This window comes from Balearica regulorum, chromosome Z (assembly GCF_011004875.1).
Source record: "Balearica regulorum gibbericeps isolate bBalReg1 chromosome Z, bBalReg1.pri, whole genome shotgun sequence".
Classification (NCBI taxonomy): domain Eukaryota; kingdom Metazoa; phylum Chordata; class Aves; order Gruiformes; family Gruidae; genus Balearica; species Balearica regulorum.
The window spans coordinates 4,862,428-4,882,488 of record NC_046220.1 but is presented as its reverse complement, the minus strand read 5'-3'; the positions used below and the strand labels follow the sequence as shown (position 1 = coordinate 4,882,488).

Genomic DNA, 20,061 nt, shown 5'->3' with positions numbered 1-20,061 from the left:
GCCTGCTTTTGAGGGGACCTCTTTAATAGGACTTTGTGTTAACTAACTGACGGTGATTTATTTATATTTAGAGCACAGTGCATTTCAGACTCTGTTAGGAAACGTGTGAATAAGCACACACTTAATCCTACAGGTATCTTTCTTCTGATAACAGAAAGTCTTGGGCCAGCCTCTGAAGAATTTATTTGCTTTAAATATTTTGCTTGTGATTTAATTTCCTTTTTTCCTATGAGGGGTCTACAGGTGGTTTTGTCATGGGCAGAAGATTCCTGAATGAAGGACATTGCTTAAAGGAATAAAAATGGAGGAATGATGAAAACAATCTGGTTTTAAATGGTGTCACTCTTCTATGTAGTAGGTGGTTCCTAAATTTAATAAACTGTAAAAATTTTACTTTTTAATTAATTTTGTTTGAAGAATCAAATCATCATCCATATCACAATGATCTGGATACTAATGGTATTATTCATCAATATCAAAGAAACGCAGATTTTCTGTTTATTGTTGATAGTCTTATTTGGGGGAGCTACACTATTGTGTGTGAAAAGCCTCTTTTGGTAACTAAATGTATTTCTGCTATAGCTGAAATTGTTACAGAATTTCTGAACCCATCATTCAGAGCTGAAAATTGTTTTGATAGTGTTAAAACAAAATTAGACAATTAAAAATAATGTGTTCATACTACGAATATGGGAAATAAAACAGCTTTTACTGCTAAAAATTTGGTATATTTCACTAGTGCTGTGAAAGCTTCTGAAGAAAATCCTAAAAAAAAAAAAAAGATAAAACAGCATAAAATAATGAAAGAATTATGGTTTTGAAAAGGATGTAAAGAAAATAATTAATTATATTATAATCATATGTTTATAGTCATATTCATTTTTGATTTATTTACACTATCCTTATCCTAATAGCTGTCTTGCTGCTATTTAAAATTTTCCATTTGTTTGCCTTCTCCATGTCAAGTCCATCAGGATTATCCTGTGATTTCATACAGTAACTTGCATTAATCTAAAACATTATTAAATACTTATTACATTCCTCCCCATTAAGCTAACTGTACATTCCTGTGTCTAAAAATTACAAAGGTTAATTGCTACTTAAATTGAAACCAAAGTACCAAGTTTTACAGCTATCTGTTTTGTTGTTTGTTCGGGGTTTTAGGCAATTTGTTAATGTCAAATTTGATAGTGGAAAAATCTGTATAGACCACAGAGCTCAGCTTTAAACCAGAGAGTTTCAAGTCATATTTTACAGCTAAGCTGAGCTGGAGAGTACAATATCTCAAACAGGTTTTATAAATGCAGTTTGCCAGTTACAGAGCTTTAAATTTGTATATGCTGCTCAGGATGAATAAATAACTGGCAGAAATCTATGACTAATTGTATTTTAATTTGATTTGACTTTTCAAGCACAAATGTTACATGCTAGTTTTATACTAATGATTACCCATTTCTGGGCAGATCTGTGCTGCCAGGAAGAACATCTAACATCATTCTTTTGGTTGTAAGGGAATCTGGTAATTCAGCCAACAGCAACTGCTTTGCAAAGCCTGTCTGCCTTAAAAAGCTCTGTGAAAATATAATCTGATGGCTCAGCATGTTACAAGATTTTTACTGTCTTATACTCTCCGCTCTCTAGGTGTAGAGCTGTAGTAATTCTTCAAACTCTGTTGCAGAAAACAGTATGTAGGCACAGGAATATGATTGCAAATTACTCGATGGTAAACTACATCAAACAGTTGTATTTCCATCTATCTTCTACCAGCTGATTGCAACGATTATAATTTTTAGCAGAGGAGGTATTTTTAGTTTTCTCTTTATGTTTCCTCTTGTGTTCCATTTTGACAGTGTCCTTCAAAACCAAAACCAATAAATTTAAAAAATTCTAGCTCTAAGGAAGAGGCTGCACTTGAAAGTTTCTAAGCTGAATAATTTGTTAGATTTTAAATAATTTGCCATACATTTAAGGTAGCAGTAATATAATGGAAGCAGTATTTTGGTGTCAAGTATTCACTTTAATATTTCAATACTGCTTAAGTTTTAGTGCTCTCAGGTCACCTGGGACTAGAGTGGGCTGGAGTATGTTGTCTAATTATACAAGCCCATGAACTGTCATGCTCTATTACATTACTATAACACCAATTTTTATTTAATAGCAGAATTTATCAATTAGGTTGTGATGCTGCTTCAGCCAACATGAAACGAGAGAAAATGCTCATGAGTTCAGGTATTTAAGTTGTTTAAATATGTATTTGAAGTTATTGTAAAATGCAGGCTATCAAAATAGGAAGTATGTTTATAGACCTTAAATGTATTCACTAAATTGTTTTAAAAGCTTTCATAGAAATCATACATTTTTATAGCTGGCTTCCATTACTTTATTATATAATTTCTAGCTAGTAAGAATCACTTTGTGTGTTCATTCCCATTTTCAGGTGTGTCTACAGAAGAACATACATGCAGACCTACATATGTACCCAAATACATATGCGTTGTTTACTGATCAATGTTTAATCGAACAGCTTTCATCAGAGGTAATCTGGTGAACTGAGGAATTTTTAGGAGAATTCCCACCAGGAACTTTTATGGATTGAGGGTTTTTTTAAGCTCTCTGTATATTTCACGGAGGAAAACAGGTGTCTCCAGAGAACCCCTCAGAGCAGGGACCTCACAATCTGCTCTTGGCGAGGACTAAGCATCTCACGGTGTTGGCTGCCCAGTGCTGGTGCTTGACCTCCTGTCCTTCCCTTTCCCTTTCGGGGAGAAAGATGCTTATCTCACCTTCCTAAAACACACCTCCAGCACTCTGCTGGCCTCCCATCAGTGTTTGGGATGCCAGCCCCTCCATGGAGGAGACACCCTCCCAGCACATTCCAGTAGTTGCTGTCTTGGGAGCTAGAAGGTGTTTTTCTTTGAAATCAGCTTAGGTGTTCAATCTAGTAAACACTATGGATTGGTACCTTACACTCACTCCTGTAACATTGGGCCGATTACCAGGTTCATCAGCCATTTTTCCAGGCACTGTAGTCCTCTCAGGACATGGTATTGCCTGCGTTCTTACACAACACACTGGAATTCAATTTAGTGTAAGCTGAAGTACAAAAAAAAATTTAGTTTACCTCATCCAGGTTCAGAAGGCAGGCTTCCTTAACGTTCCCCAGATAACTGAGTGCTAAACTTATGCTAAAGTTAAAGATCTGAAATGTTAAGTTGCCAATATAAACTTTAACTTGGATAGACTAAAAGAATAAAGCTTGTACAATGAATATATGCCTTTTCAGGTATAACAACTCTTTTGCTTAGATTTTCAATCAGTGCAGCCTGAAGAGCCCCTATTCAGTTGCAATGCAAAGTGTAACTTTGATTTCCAACTCCTGGGTTTAAATTCTGAACTATACTATCCTATTAGCATGATTTGTGTATTTAATTTTCTCTATTAAAGAAATTATATGAAGTTGATTACACTTCTATAAACACACATTCAAAAGTGTCTGTTCAATTTTCATCTCGAGCATCGCATTAATGTATTTCACATTCCTTATTTTTTTCATTCCCTCTCTTGAAGTTTCTTCAAGTCCCTTTTCCATGAATATTGGTGATGATGAAGCATTTATCAGCTACTCGATTGCTGAATAGATGGTTGTTCCAGTCAAGAAACTCAATTTTCATACATTACAATTACTTACGATCGTTACTAATGTATGATAATGAAAGGAAAGTGTAGACTTGTTCGATATCTTGGGAGGAGTCATTTGATATCATTAAGTTGCAATATCTTCACTTTGTGCAAATTCCATAAAGCTATTGCTGGGTGAGTATCTGAATGCAAGAGAATGAAAAAAATCTCAAACATGTTCTATATTGCTTCTAAGTACTATACATACATGTGCTTCACTTGCTTGTACGTATTGTCTATATGTCTTTTTCCACACATATACCATCACCATTGTACCTAGAAACTATAGGAAAAACTTCAGTGTCTTCAATGTCAAGATAGTAACCCATGAAAAATTAGGTAAGAAATCATCGTTAAATTATTTGTAACCCCTTACTGAATGGCTGCAAAATTGCCGGTGTGACACTGTGTGACAGCCAATACACTAAATATATACAATGCAGAGGTTACAACAGTGGTTTTAACATATGAGTTTACAGAGGTAGTATTTGGAGGGTGGGGGGTGTTTTGGTTTGAAATAACACTAAATTGATGAAAATTAGATTTGCAGGGTATGGTTTTACCAGGTGGGGGCATCTTTTATTGCTGTTGAAATCCACAGCAGTTAGGGACTTCAACCCTCTTATAGACCTTTAGTGTCAGCTCAGCTCTGTGAAGCCAAAGTTGATATCTTGAAAGAGAAACAGCAAGAGTTAAGAGCTACCTCCTGGCTAGGCTTATTAAAGGAGGACTAGACTGGGCAGAAGAGCATAAATAGTATAATACTTCCAGGCAGCTGAATTAAGTTGTCTGGTAGTGAAATGTGCTGCTAGACTCAAGTGTAAAAGCTGAGAACGCTTTGCTTGGTGGGGCGAGTGGCTCATTTGATCACCAATTTTGATGTAATTTTTTTGCATAAGTAAAAGACATTAAAGAAAGACCTACTCAAAGTTTCAGATATCAATATATGTATTTAAAACAAGTAGCCTACTGATATATTGAAAAACACATCTTCCCTCCATCAAGAGAAAAATACAAAATTATTCTCGCAGCTACTCTCAGTCCTTGCTGCCCAAACTCTGATTCTCAGCAAAATCAATCTGGACCACCTGGAAGTAAAAATTTGCTTTTTTACTTAGAGAGACATCAGCCTCTTCTATGTCACCCCAGCAGTAGAAGGAGGGCTGGTACACTGTCACTGCTTGCTGTTTCCAGGCACTGACTGGCTGTGACACAAGTGTAGAAGGTGGAACAAGACCTTCTTGAAGCAAATATTGCTGAGGTCTGACCTGGTAAATTGGAGAGGCAAACATGTTAAAATGACTTTAAAAGGAGTTCCACTACCAATGTGGTACCTGGGAACTTACTGCTCCTTTCCACTTTTTAATAAGCCACATGCACACTCAGTTGAAAGGTTGTTGCTCCTCTTTTTTGGTCGTACTTCTTTCTATGTCATGTTTAAGCGGTAGAAGAAAAAATCTTTTCATCTATTTTTTTTTCTGTTCCTTAGCTTGTCTGCCTCTAAGTATGTTTACAGAATATACTTCACAGAGTACTGTTTATGTTTCAAGGACTATTCCTACATACTTCCCTGTAACAAAAAGGGTCTGCTGTCTATTACTAAAATATCACCTGAAAATTAAAACTATAATAATGCCTTGGTAATCTAAAATCATTAGGTTTAAAATCATAGATGTGTGCCAGGAGGAAAAGAATATCATTTAATGGTTAGTGAAAAAGGAACAATAGGATGTACATGCAACTACAAAACTGTTCTTACTCTCTTGTGATAAAAGACTTAGCTCGGTATTATGTAGTGAAAGGCATCTGGGAGACAAAAAGGCTTACCAGAGTTAGCTTGGTTCCTCCCTAGGTTAATACCTGGTAAATTTCTGGGTTAACAGATAGAACAGATAGATAGAAGCCTATTTTTTTGACAGAAAACAAACAACATAACCACCAGTTTCGCATCCCATTCAGCTTGTAGGTGGCCAACTTGTAATTGCTAACAACAAAAATTATGGGCGTTATCATTTCTGTTTGGGGGAAGAAAAAAAGAGCAACTCTTCCTGTGGGTTTTTTCCCCCCACATCTTGCTCTGTGATAAATGTCTGTAACAGTGGTACATAAAGACTATTCCTTATCCCTCACCCAAAGTCTTTGAAATAAAGTTTGCGTGAGACCTTATGTTTGATTCTCAGCAAAAGAGCAGAGATGTCAGGCATATAATATTTCAAGGCAGTATTACAGGGTGGTTGCTATTCAGAACAGTTGCTCTATCTGTTATGATTTTCTGTTTACAGTGGCTACTAACATACACACTGCTTAAATGATAACTGCAAACGACAAAGTGCTGCATTCCCTGCAAACCTGAAGGAAGCCTTATCTGCCACTGTTTTATGGCCAAATATGGGCTATGTCATGCAAGTGTGTATCAACTTAATTCACATATTTCAAAATACATTAGAGCCTTGATGACATTTACTTAGGTAATCAGCTGATCTGATTTTTTTTTTTTTTCTGCATGTATTTATTTGTTGCTAAATCCAAGCCCTTATTTCTCTGAGGCTGTGAAAAGTGGTAGTAAAGGTACTTCACTTCTTAGCTAATGAGTGTGGGTCTTTTTCCTCTGTCCATTTATTTTCTTCCACACCTACCCCTTTCAATTTCTCCTGCCAATCTTGCCTTTATGTTTTCTTAGCACCAGTGTTAAAAGTGGCTCCAGCTGGTGGCAGCTTCACTACCGCAATGTGTTACTATCGCAAACAATTGTCTCAATGTGCTAATTCATCAGTGTAATTTCATATGGGGCCCTTTCTGACTTCCTACAGAAAATCTCCCTCCCAGTCAGGCCAATATTAAGAAATTCTTGATATCACAGTTCCTGCTGTCTGAGGCTACTCTTCTGAATAAGAATCAAAAGAGGGAGCAAGACAAATAATGAAAACCATGTAACGTGCAAACAGGTCTTGCATCTGCAATACGTGATGCAAAGAAAGGAAAGAAATAGGAGGAAAACGGGAGCAGCTGTAAAATGCCACAATTTTTGACTTTTGGGGGAGAATGCAGGGATTGAGGAGACCACCTGTCTTTGCATCCTAAGTGACTTCTGTGGGCACCCTGAGGATGCAGGGACTGCTCAGAGTCCTAGCAATGGGATGAATGTCATGGGAAGCATCCTAAATATCAGCTCTTAAAGCACAGGGTTTCAGGCAGGAACACATTTAGGGACATCCTGGACAATAAGTTTCTTTTTAAAAACTATTGAAGTATATTGACATATTTTATTAGCAGAAGTAATGAAATGCTGTATCACTGTAAATTCAAAATAGGATTCAAAAGCTTGGAAAAAATCTCAGCTGCCAAAAAAATGTCATTTTTAAGGGCGGATGAACTGTAAACAAGGAATTGGTTTAAATCAAATCTAAAATACAGCAATTTCAAGCTCTCATTTTTAAAAAGATTTACTTTATTTTATTTTATTTTTATTTTTATTTTATTATTTTTCCAGTTAATCTCATCTTTTTTTCATAAAATTCCATCTGTTCAACCTCTAGTATGTTCCATTTGCAGAAATCCTTCCAACAGTATGTTGTTACATGACTATTATCAGTCATCTATGGGTCGTTTTCTCTTTCTTAATTTTGTCCCATGTTTAAGAAATAGGAGGAGAGGATGAGGAATAATCAGAAAGGAAAACTATTCTTGCAGTATATCTAACGTGGTCAGAATCCAAAAGTGCTGCAGCAGGTTATTGCAAAACCTACCACAGCGTCTATTTCCAAATAATTTCTGGACAAAGGAAAATACATTGGAGAATAAAGGATTTTTTTTTTTTTTTCCATTTAAAAAAGTCTTTCCTTTTCAAAGTCTTTAAACTTTTTTTTTTTCCTTTGAAATTTCTTGTGTTTGATAATTCAGTAATATGGACATTCAGATTTTTGCCTGAATATGTCACAATAATTCACCAGACAATTGATGATACACAGGAAAGATGTGGAGCAGATTAAAACAATTTATTTATGTAAGTGATGAGTAAGCAGGTCAATTAAGGAATGAAAGCAACTGAACCACATACACAGTCTGATCAAAAAAGACCAAAATCACATAGCTTGTGCTTAATACAGCAGGCACATCTTTCACCATAGATAGCTGTGGAGACAGAATATTTTGTGGTATGAGTAGAGCTGTCAAAATCTTGCTGTTGGTGATCTGCATCAGGGATTGCACCCTCACGCCTAGGCACAGAGTGAACTCTTTGGCTCATGGCGAATTGCTGGAGAAAATGGACCAATGGCTGCTGAAAATTAACGTATGTGATGTGGAGAGGTTGGAGCTAGACATGCACCAGTTCCTGGGTTGCTGTGGATGTGAGATGGCTAGATGAGCAAAAATATGAAAAAAATAATACCCAGTATGGTTTTCTAATGGACTATGTTGGACTATATTGTACTATTGTTTTTATTGCAGTATGGGCAGCAGGTAAGCTGATATCCCACTGATATCTTTTATTTCTACTACAGCACTGGTACTCCTTGAAATCAATACTTGTGACTAAAAAGAAATAAAACGCAAACACTTATGAAATCCGAGTTTAACAAAATCAAATTCTATGTGCCTGCTGTGAAATGGTATCGATAGCACACGTCCAAGATTGATGCAGTTTCAGCTAAAGACTATATCAACTGAAGGAAAGTTCAGTTGTAAGTAAGGAAAACTGAAAAATCAATTAAGGATTATTACTCAGTCTCCATCAGGGCACAGAACCAGTTGTCCATCTAAAACTCAATAAATCCGTTGGCATATCTTCTGCCACCAGCTCTTTTAACCCAAATAATCTTACTGCGTAGGAGAAGAGATGGCCCCATGCCTTCCCCATCAAGCCTTGCCTGTCAGCATACTTCAGCAGAAATTTCTGGGCTGAGGGCTCTGCCCTCCTAAAATTGAGGATTAACTTCATGAAAGGGTTTTATATGTTGACATTTTTGAGGGCAGGTAAGCTGCTGTGGGGAAAAAAAAAAAAGGTTTTGGAAGCATGGTGGTGATTGTAACATCACTGAATCACAGAATGGTTGAGATTGGAAGGGAAAAAATTTGAATATTTGTTTTAGTTGATTTCTCCTTTCCCAAAATCCTTCTGAAATTTTAATTATTTTAATCCCTCATGATAAAGTGTTGGGATTTTTTCCTGAAGCTGACAAAAATATTTTAAAAGTTTAGAAAGGAGATTTTAGACAACCTGATGCCACTATGTCTCTTCTCATAACTGAAAAAATCATGAATTGTCACTTTGGGTCAATCAAAACCAGGATCTAAAGTTGGTTAAAGAAAAGGTGTTTCTTTGGGCTGGAAAATAATTATTTTCACAGCTCTACTTCAGAGAAAAATGAGAAGTACCTCAGTTCATCTACTATATTTGTCTGTATGGGTTGTTGCTTCCTGCTGTTGTGGGAGTTTTATTACACTGGGCAAGGAGTAATAGGGTCAGCAAGGAGTAATATAGCAGCCTAATATGGCTCTTCTTTGTATGAAAATGAAGTCAAATGGCTTCCATCAGTGCTCTCTACCCTCAGGAAAATTAAAATCACTGTCATGCAAATTATAACTAATGCACTTCAAAATAAAAATGAGTAGCAATAAAAAAAAAATTTCACTTCATTTTCTGCTTTTACACAATCCTATATTTACATGTGTATATAAAATGGTGATGAAGTCATCATTTAGCACAATTGTTTCGATTATGTGAATGCATAGAAAATAGACACATTGTGCTATGAATATTTCACCCAGCTTCAATGGTGTTATTATCCAGCCTGACTCATAGCATTTGAACCCATAACCAGTGAGCTGCAGGAGGAGGAACAGCTGACATTTTAAAGGATGCGGTTTCTTTTCCTGATGAATCTCTAGCTGTAGCTCAAATAAAGACAATTCCTTGAAGCTGAGCATACTGACATAAATTGTCTGCTGTGTATTTCATTGTTTGCTAGTTTCTCAAATAACTTTGCTGCATAAAAACTCCGGTGAAAAGGCAGCTCGGTCTCTCTCACACAGGGAAAAGTTAGTTATTTTTGTCATTCCTCCTTTTTTTTCTTGATTTTTTTTTTTTTTTAATAGCGTTTGACACCTTCAGAGTTGCACCATACTCTCCTCCATTCTGCCAGCTAATTAAACACATAAACCTGTGAGAAGGACACGATTGAACCCACCCTGCTAACAAACACTATTACTCAATAGGCCTAATGTCGAATATGTTTCAGATGCCTGACGAAACCTCTTCATGAAGCAATACATTTAGCGACACGGCTGCCACTTGAGGTTGGTGATTACCCAAAGCTATAAGGCAGTGACCGAACACTGCATGTGCATGCAGAAAAGTTTTAATGAATGCCCCAGCTGTGGGTCTAAAAGTTTGATGCTCGTGTGCAGGCATTGGTACAAGCAAGAACTTTGTGGAGTGATGACTTACAACATTATGCTTATTGCTAAATAAACTCATTCCTGCCATTAGCAGCAAGCTGTAATGGAAATGGGCGCTCGTTCTGGAGCTCTTGTCTCTCATTGGGACGTAGACACCAAAATGATAATGGCTTAAAATACCTTGGATAGATGGATGGAGGGAGAGATAGGCCTTCTTTGCAGTCAAAACCACTTCTGCACTTTGTCCACTTCAAACAGCAAGTTTGTGAGCCCTGCGTGCCTGATTTACTAAATACACCCTTTGTATATTTGCTCTTAAAGGTCACCTGTTTTTACCGTTATAATCATTATGTGCAATAATATTTACCATCTGCAGTAAATATAATTAATTAGTCCTGGTACACATAATTTTAATTTTATTTGGTGACTATAAATCATTTCTGATTCAGCAAATGGTACTGTAGAAAGCCTGGTAAACTAAGTGCTGTTTCACTTAATGTTGCTAAATAATTGAATAAAAAGAAGTGCTGAGTAAATGACACAAAAGTAATATCCAGCATCCCTCTTATCAAAATGAAAGTTCTTTAAAGCCAAGCCTCCTTTTCAGCAGCAAATGAAATGTCTAAAAAAAACCCCAAAAAACTATTTCCTTATCTTTTTTAGGGAAAAAAAAAAAACAACAAACCAAAAAAACAAAACAAAAAACGTGTTTTAACCAAATATATAATATACATAATTCTAATTTTACCAGAAATTCCATTTTATGCCAGATACAGCATTAGCTTCCTGCAGAACTATTGGTAGCACACACTAGAGTTTCTTTTATGGAGTCACCAAGCATTTACCTAATTCCCTTTACTTATCCTATAGTCAGAATTAGTTTGAGCTAAGGGGAAGCATTTTTGGAAATTACTCTCCTAAACTTTCAATGCCTTCACCATTACAATATTTCCCTAAGCAAGCAACAGACAGGTACACACACACAATGTCTATAGAAGTTATATAGTATGTGTATAGTAATAAATTAGTGAGTAACATAAAACTATATCATAGTTCTTACCAGAATCATGTTTAAAATGTACATTTAAAATTATTGAGTAAACTGGCCAACAATATCAGCTGATCAGTTTTATTAAGAAAATATTCTGTGGCTGGCAGCTAAATTGAAGGAAATGTAATAATGGCAAAGGGACTTACTTACACACGCTTTAGAAGACTGGAGTTCACAAAAACTTGAGAGGACCTGGGTAACACTATAAAAGTACAGAATTACTTACCTGTAATGAAGATAAAGCAAAAAATTCAGCAGAGGTATTCATGATACTGAAATAGCTTCATTAATCCATGACCTTTGAAACAGGCTTCTTAGGTGATCAACTTAACCACGTCTACACATAGAAACTGAGGCATATTAGCTGTGTGTGGTTTTGCACCAAGCAGTAGTTACTGAAGACAACACTGAAACCACTGACCAATTTCTGTTCATCAAGTGCTTCACTTGTGCCAGAGAAGATCCCAGGTTTTGTGAGTGTGAGACAGTAAGATATTCATGTGAAGAATGGACCTGCTGGTCATTAGAATCTATATAATAAAGTTTCAGGTCATTTGATACATGGTGGTGAGTGACCCCCTTAAAAATATATATATTGATAATTTTAAAATATTGCAAACTTGGTTCTTCTTGGTTTCTGGGTGTTAATGGGAAAGAGCGGTCACTCCTGGCATTGCAACATCATGCTGAGCATTGGAGGGAGACAAAGGTCCTTAAACTCATCGTGCTGCAATATCCAATGTCACACCCTCAGAAAGGAGGTCACACCACTACAGGTCTCCAACCCCTGTGTAATCCACACGTAGAGTTCTTGAAGCAGCATCACATGTGATACCATCAGGGTATTGACAAGGCTTCTTGGCATGTATTTCTGAATCATCTTTGTACTTGCAAAACTTCTATCTCAGGATGTTTTCTGAATGAATTTTTTAACATAATTTAAAAAATCCTAAGTGCATTTGTAACTGCTGGCTGTAGCTGAGCTCTCTGCAAGGAAAAAGGAATTCAGACAGGTTGCTTATTTCAGTGTAGAACCACTTGATGTATACAGGATTATTACTTATAAACCATTATTTATAAACTACTCATTTATTTATAAGTTACCTCATAAATTACCATGCAGGTATTAGGTTATAAAGCTATTTTTTACAAGTTCCCCACTTTTTATACTTTTCAAGGAAGCGGAAGTTTTCTGCCTGTCTAGCCTTCTGTTGCTAAGATAGCAGCCTAGCTGCATGCCATCCAATGCAAGATCAAAGGCACATAGACAGTGAAAGTATTATATAGGTTCTATAAGAAAAAAAAAAAAAATCACAATTCTACACCCTACTACACACATATTAAAGTTTTATCAATAGAATGGACTAACCAGAAATAGTCAATGTAACATAATCTTTTGACAAAATCCATCATTATTGTCTGTTAATGAAAAAAAGATATTTTGACTAAAAAAAAAAGTTCTGAAATAGATGAGATGATAGATAGATTATCTATGAATAGACAATGCATTGAAAGGCAGAAAGGAGAAGTAGAAATACACAGATTTTTATTTTAGCAAAGTATAATAGTTAAATACTTTAAGATCTGTACAATTATAGATGTAATCTACTTCCTAATGATCAAGAGAAGCCTAACAAGGGCTACGAGTAGCAAAAAAAGAATTCAGGGTAGTCAAGACAAGAAAGATTGCAAGAATCTGCAGAAGCAGCAAAGAAATTTTGTGTCTGCAGAAGTCAGAGGTAGGTGGAATTCAGCATCAGGATGTGTAAGTGAAAATGCTCTGGAAACAATTCAAGGATGGCTCAAAGTACTTGTAATATACCCAGGTTCTGATTGAAATGTAGGCATTCACATGGGCAAAAAAGCCAAGAAAATGTTTTAAGTAGGACAGCAAAAGATTCTCTGCACTGAGAATACCATGCCAACTGTTAAAAACATATCATTCCCTCACTCAGAATAGTCTGTGCAGATATATTGTCACCATATTGCAAGGGAAGAGTAAAAAGAAAAGCAGTGAAGGTAATGGAAATAATTAAATACATTAAATGTGTCCTATGTGAAGAGCTGCTAAAAAGGCAAGAATCCTATACTATTTTTAAAGGGCGCACAATAAGAGATTGCAAGATGGATGCACATAAAACAAGCTGCATGCAGGTAAATCATACTCACAACATATGACGGTGAAGTTAGTTGAAAATGTAAGGAAAACAAGAAAATTCTTGCTTTGTAGTATGTGCAATCTACCTGTGGAAATCACTGCCATTAGGTACCACCCAGCTTTCAAGTTTAATGCAATTAAACCACATTTGGGTGCTGGTACAAATATTGAGGTTATCTGTAGTTGTACTAGATAGAGTCTGTATTAATTAAAGGATAAATACCCAGTTGTTTCCGCTGTGTGAGACAGTTTTGGACTCACAGCAATAGGGATAAAGGCAGGGAGGGGAATATCTGACATGGCCATAGTGTCTGCATTCCCTGTGAGGAATGTGGCCTGGACCAGTGTCGCTGAGGATGCTGACAGAGAAACATCTGGGGTGATCTGCCAAGACTGTAGATTTCCCTATTTTCAAATTTAGAATTGGGTTAACAGTGAGAAAGTTGTTTTTTCCGATTAAATCCGCTCCTGGCTTTAAAATGCAGCAGCTAATTCTTTTTAGCTTACTTTTTCAAATCTGTTACAGAGGCTTTGAACAATGACACTGAAATAACATTTCAAGTACATCACTGTGCCTAACAAATTACAGAGCTCTTGATTAATGGCACTTGTTCAACATCACACTGACAGTAGTATGAAGTGTAAAAAAAAGTGTTTCTGCCTGGTGTGTTTTCTCCTATGAGACAGACCAGGCAGCATCAGAACAGATTTTTTTAATTTTTTTTTTAATTACCTCTTTTTTCTATTTGTCTCTTGTATTTTTATTTTGGCAAGTGTGAACTTTTCTCCTGCACTGGAGCTTGAATGAGATGAGTTATCACGCAGGAGATGTGCAGCAGGTTTTGCTGAAGCATCGCTACTTAACATTGACTCCGCAACCAGAAAACCTCATTCCCGTATCCTAACGGGCAGCACAGCGGTGAGGAGGCAAAAAGGAGGCAAAGAAAAGGAGCTAAAGGCATGTGCTGGTCAGATCCATCAGCAAACAAACCAGGCTGCTGGAGTATCCATCATGATGCCACCGGTGAATTGCAGTTGACTGGAGGCATACTTCACTGCATGGTATCAGAGTTTATGTATTTTACTAACCTTATTTCACTGGGTTGAGGCTGTACAGTTTTATGGGGTCCCCAATCTCCACCAGTTTGAAATAAATTCCTGTTGAGCTGTATATCACAGCCTGACAAGGGTTGTGGGGCCATCCTTGTACGTACAGTTGTTGCCTGTATTTCTTCTGCTGCTTCCAGACCAGGAGGTCACTCTCCTCCAGGATGAGCGGGGAGGCACGCCATAGGACAAGGAGACAATAGCGGTTTCCAGCCTTTTGTTAGACTCTTGCCAGCTGCTCACAGCACCGGTGTTGGGGAGGGCTTGTGCTATTGCGGCTATCTCCGGGCTCCAGCTTCCCCCTCTCCTCCTGGCAGTATCAGTGACACAGATTTTACAAACAGTGGCAATAAGCCTAGTTTTGTCTGCAGAATTTCTTTTCCATTCATTATTTTGTTGTCTTGGCTAATGAACACAACTGATCTCTGCGGGGAAATGCTGCCAATGCACCCAGGTCCTATCTTGTCATCCTTAGGTGTCACCCACTTTTGTGAAAAACGCAATCAAGCCTGCCTCTGGGCCTGAGAAAGAAGCGCTACACAGGGCTAGAGGTGAATTAAAATAGCTCGTGGAAATATAGCAGTTAATGGAATCATATGAGCAATCTATTTTTATGGGTTTTGGGGAATGAGCTCCACTGAGTATCAGGAAAGGATCCTTCACCTTAATATATAGTACTGCAAGAAGAGCATACTACTGGAGAAAGTAGGAACAGGATGAAGGCCACTGAAAAAATCCTTTTTTCTTTGGCAGTGCCTCTGAGCTTTAAAGTAGTTTTCAGTAGTCTAAAGATATTTCCACTGCTGAAGCAACACCACTTAATGTCTGTGATGTCTGACAAAGTAATGTCCTTACCCGCTCTTTCTTCAGCTGAAACACTCGGAGCCTGATTTCCAGCAATGACTTCTCTTTGGTGGGTACAATTTCATACTAACCATGCGTACCAGCTTTTCACTGCAGCTAATAGCTGCAGAAATGGTGACATTTGAATGGTGATGGTGTGTTACTAAGATCCCCAGAGTGTGGTGGCAGAGAGAAGGGACAAGACTCAGGGCTCTCAGTCTACACATGTAACACCTGCCTCAGTTTCCTCATCCAAAATGGAGCAAAACTCCTCAAAAAGAGTCTGCAAGGGCTCATCGTGCACTAACAGGACTGTGAGATCTTTGGGCTTTGCAGTCCATAAAAGTCAGGGTATTGCAAGCACTGCAACTTCATTAATACATGGGCAAAACACCACTAAGTTTTGTATCCAAAGGAGACAGAAATATTCACATTCTCCTTTTCTTTATCACAAAGGACATAAGCCATTTTAATACTTACAACACAGAGAGAGGCTGAGAGCATGGCTTAGCAAGAGAGTCTTTTTTCTAGCAATTACCAACTGCATCATCCTGACTGACCATCATATTTTTGAGGCAATGCAGGGGAGGATAGAGAGTCATAGCCAAGCTATGAAGAAAAAGGGCAGGGCTTATGAAGGAAATTAAAATGATATTGCATGAGGAAAGAGTATAGTGCAAAAAGTCCCAGCATGATATATTTTTGTTGTTTGTTGTTGGTTTGGTTTTTTTTTATTAAATGTGACAGCTTATCCATATGTCAAACAAGCAGTAGTTTCTGGGTAGGTACCATGATCATCCATAGGCAGAAATAATTACAGCAGTTTTACCTAGAAATAATGAAACATAACTCACTGGTAGAGCATTGCAATCCAGGAACTTAGTTTTAGGGATTTATCTGAATAATGTATTTACAAAGTCTCACAACTGCCTAACAATGTCTCTCTTTTTCTGTATGAGTCTGGGTGAGATTCATCTCTGAAGCACTTTTCTTTTGCTGAGAGACCAGAGTGCTTGCTGGACATGACCTTGCCAAATGTAGGTATTATTAAAGTATTTATATTGCTTATTGCTACGTTTGTTTATTCTAAGCTATTTCATGTGTGCAGTGTGTTTTGATTTCCCAATAATAGCTCATGCTGCGGCATCAACCTGATTTCAACAACTCTGCGTAAGAAGCAGTTTTCAGCATTTGTAACTGCCTCCACTGAAATGGACAGAGGCTGAATTTTGTCTTTGCGGAGCCCCTTCCATGCAACACCTTTGGTGAAATTGCAGGCTGTCGGGATGTACAGGGGTTCTGTCAATATACCTTCAGGAGCACCCATGTTGTAGGACATCTGCAACGTGCTCTAACACAATAAGAGTTTTCAGTTGATGGATGCCTTTATCAGGGAAGCAAAAGATCAGAACAGGGAAAATTTTAACATCGCCCACAGCTGGTAATTTAGGGCATGTCGAGTGTGTTTCAGCTTTCCCAGTGTTCATCTTCAGACACTTAGAGCACTGCTTTTCTGTTTGTTGTATTGGATTTTCCCCCTGAATACTCCTCGGATATTACAAAGATGAAAGAGCTGTCACATGTTGTTGACAGATAGGTAAGTATGGACAAGAGCTGAGTGAAAACAGACCCAAGAGCTGCTTCTTGGAGACATAAGGCAGGTTTGAGGCTAGAAATCCATTTCAGCACCCCCTGCTCACAGGAGCAGCTTGCCAAAACGTGGCTTTTAGGAGAAGCTCAGGGAACTGAGTGCTTTGATAAGTGACACTACCAAACCTTGAGGGTCCTGATTCAACCAGGGCCCTGGTTAGAGCAGGTTTGAGAGAACACGCACAGACAGAGGCTTTTTCTTGACCTTGAAAGGGAGAGGCAGGTGATGCCCCTTCTGCCCTTGGGTTGTCCCTCACTTCTCCCTCATGCTCACTAAGGGCACCTTTAGGAGGTGGCGGTTCCTCTCTGCGCTCTCCATACAGACACACAATTACTGCTTCAGCATCCGTAGTTTTTCAGCAGCCGACAGGTTCAAAGCAGAAGGAAGCCCGGGTATTAGGGCAGAAGGAGGATATTAAACATCAGCTTTATGTTAGGAATAATTAACCAGGAAGAAAACCCCAAATAAACAGAAACTGTCCAGTATGCTTTCTGCCCAGAAAAAACCTCCAGTTTTGGTTGCTTTCTTTCAAAATCAGTGCTGTTTGAGATGCATAGTGGAAATCTGTAGGTCCTGTACAAGCAAATTAAATGCTCATTCATGGAGAGCAATGGCTATCTCCAGCAGGTGTTAATTACAGTTGCCTGACAACACTCATTCCAGAATGATAAATCTAATTTTTTGTGCTGGGTGAACAAAAAAATGCAAAATGAAATGTATGTGAGTGTCTGCTTTTTTTTCTTTTTTTTTTTTCCACTCCGAGTGAAGACAATTTTTCACCAGTGAAGTGGCTTTGCACTCAGTAAAAAGAAAATTTACTCATTATGCTGGCTAAAGACAGCTGAAGTTCAGAGAGCCAATTCCAGTTCCCAGGATGCTTCTTTGCAGGTTAGTCTTTAGCAGTATTTGAGAAAACTTCTGTCAGGAGAGAACCTGTAGAAAAGGAAACTTATGTGTTGCTTTTTGGAAGAAAAATAGCACAAGAACAGAAATTCTAGCTGTGAAGACAAGCTGTCTATATACGAAGTATTTTAGAACTATTCACTCTACTTTCTGCCTTTGGCAAAAAGACAAATTTATTTTCCTTAACAAAAGAAATTAGTAAATTATACCAGGACAGACATATTTTTTTACAAGGGGAAGTTTCAACATTGGAGATGCAATTTCACTATTTTGCAGGGAGAGCCTTTAAACTTCAGAGAAAAGGTGTAAAAGATGAAGAAAGGATGGATCTCTAGCACAAGGAGCTGTGAGAAGCCAGCTGGCAGCAGGAGCATGCACCAGGTCTGACATCAGTAATTCCCTGAAAACTGCATGACTGTAGATACAGGCAGAGCTGTGTATCCCCTCAGGCTTTACCATCACTGTGACTGGTTTCACTGGGATAATGCAGCGACATAAGCAGGAACCCAGGCTTCATGCATCAATTTGGAGGAGAGGGGGAGATGGGCAGGAGGTGGTTCCAGCCCTAAGCTCTGTATCACCTTGCTGCAGATGAAAGCAGGGAAGACAGCTACAGGCAGTGACTCTAAAATCAGTGCAGCTTCCCACCCAGCCCTGCCTTTGCCACCCTCGGCATGACAGAGCAATAAAACAGTGGCTGAATTTCCACCTGAGCGTGGGGCTGACACTGTGCAATGCTTCCCCACACATCTTTTCCTCCGTGACAGACATTCACGTGTTTTGGTGTGCACTTCCAAGTGGCTGCTTGTGCTCTTCAGGAGAAAGACTGAGGAGGCATTGAGCACTGCAGGTTGTTTTTCAGTCTTGGAGAGGAGCAGAGATACAATGGTGGAAGGTGACATAGGGAAACCTATGAACTATGAAATAACTGCAAAGAAAACAATTGCAGTAACAAAGTTTATTCTGATGCTCAATCTGTCTTCTCTTTCTTTAATCGCAGCAATGTCTGGTTTTTGGCCACGAAGTGCCTCCAGGTGAGCCGTGTTGGAGCGCTGCCGAGAGGGGTTGCTGCCTCCCTGCCCTCCCATTTCAGGTGCCTACATCCCTCTCTGTGTTTAACATGCCAGTCACCATGGTGCTTAGGCACCATCTACACAATTTCAAAGGCTTCACAGTTCCCCCCATCAGGACAGGGGATTCTTTGGCCTTCTTTGAGAAAGGAGGTCCTGCTACTCTGCTGATGCCTCTCTTGAGGAAAGGGATGTTCCAGAAAATTATGCTGTGCTCTAAAGGAGATGTGTCCTCCTGTCAATTTTCCCCTGCAAAGATTTCAAAGCAAACACACTTCAGCTTGTCCAGGCTGCTTTGCCCTAGCACAGTCAATGCATTCCTCCTTGGAGACAATTGGGTCTGGGGTACAAGTGGACAGGGTAGCTAAGAGCTTGCCCTTTGAGGAGATACATCAATGGGGAGATTATCAGTAGGGAAATTATTACCTCTGCCTGAAGATCTAGTAGGGTGTCTGAGGGGCTGCTGCACAGCAGAGCTATAAGCCATCCTCTGAGCACCCTATAGGGTAGGTGGTGTATGGTAGCTGGAGGCACAAGGGACCTGTTACAACCATGACGTTGCAGTGTGTTGCTGTAGAGATTCCCTGCTCCTCTCAGGCTGCCCATCACTTGGAGAGTATCCAGTGGGGCTAGGATGGGTTAGCCCCTCATAGGAGCCCTGCACTGCATCATTAGAGCAGCAGACGCAGGAAGCATTACCCATACACAGAGCAAGACTTGTGCTAAGGCATGCCGTCCTCTCGGTTGCCTTCACTAAGCCCCCTGGTTGTAGGACCACAGTGAAAACATGGACCCACTGTAGCTCTTATGGCATCTTCCCATGTCCCACCCAAGCTTTGGAAAAGAAGGTGGGAATTTAGATGAGTTAACCACCTGCTCCCCTCCAAAATACAAACAGACACACAACCACCAAATATCAGATTAATGGATTTTACAAGCAACAAGAAAATACTTCATGCCTCTTGCTGTGTTTGCCACCTAATGCTGGCAATGATGTCAAGGTAGCAACCTGGATGGTACACACCTTCACATGCCACTATCAAGTTTATGTCAGTAGCAAAAGCTGAAAGGAGCTTCTTTAACAGCTTTACTTTTACTGGCACCAGAAAAGCCTGGAATTAGTTTCTGAGAGCAACCGCTATCCTTTGCAGATTTGGTCTTTACATTCCCATTCAAAGTCAGAAATTTACTATGCAAAACA

At 38.7% G+C, this 20,061-nt stretch overlaps 1 long non-coding RNA gene across 1 annotated transcript; it reads left to right on the top strand.

The window, feature by feature from the left end:
* The first annotated feature begins 231 nt into the window (after positions 1-231).
* Positions 232-19,156, top strand: LOC142599542 (uncharacterized). The gene is made up of 4 exons (XR_012833105.1): positions 232-354; positions 16,196-16,277; positions 18,067-18,171; positions 18,791-19,156. It is a non-coding gene; the product is annotated as an uncharacterized LOC142599542 (long non-coding RNA).
* Positions 19,157-20,061: the final 905 nt, after the last annotated feature.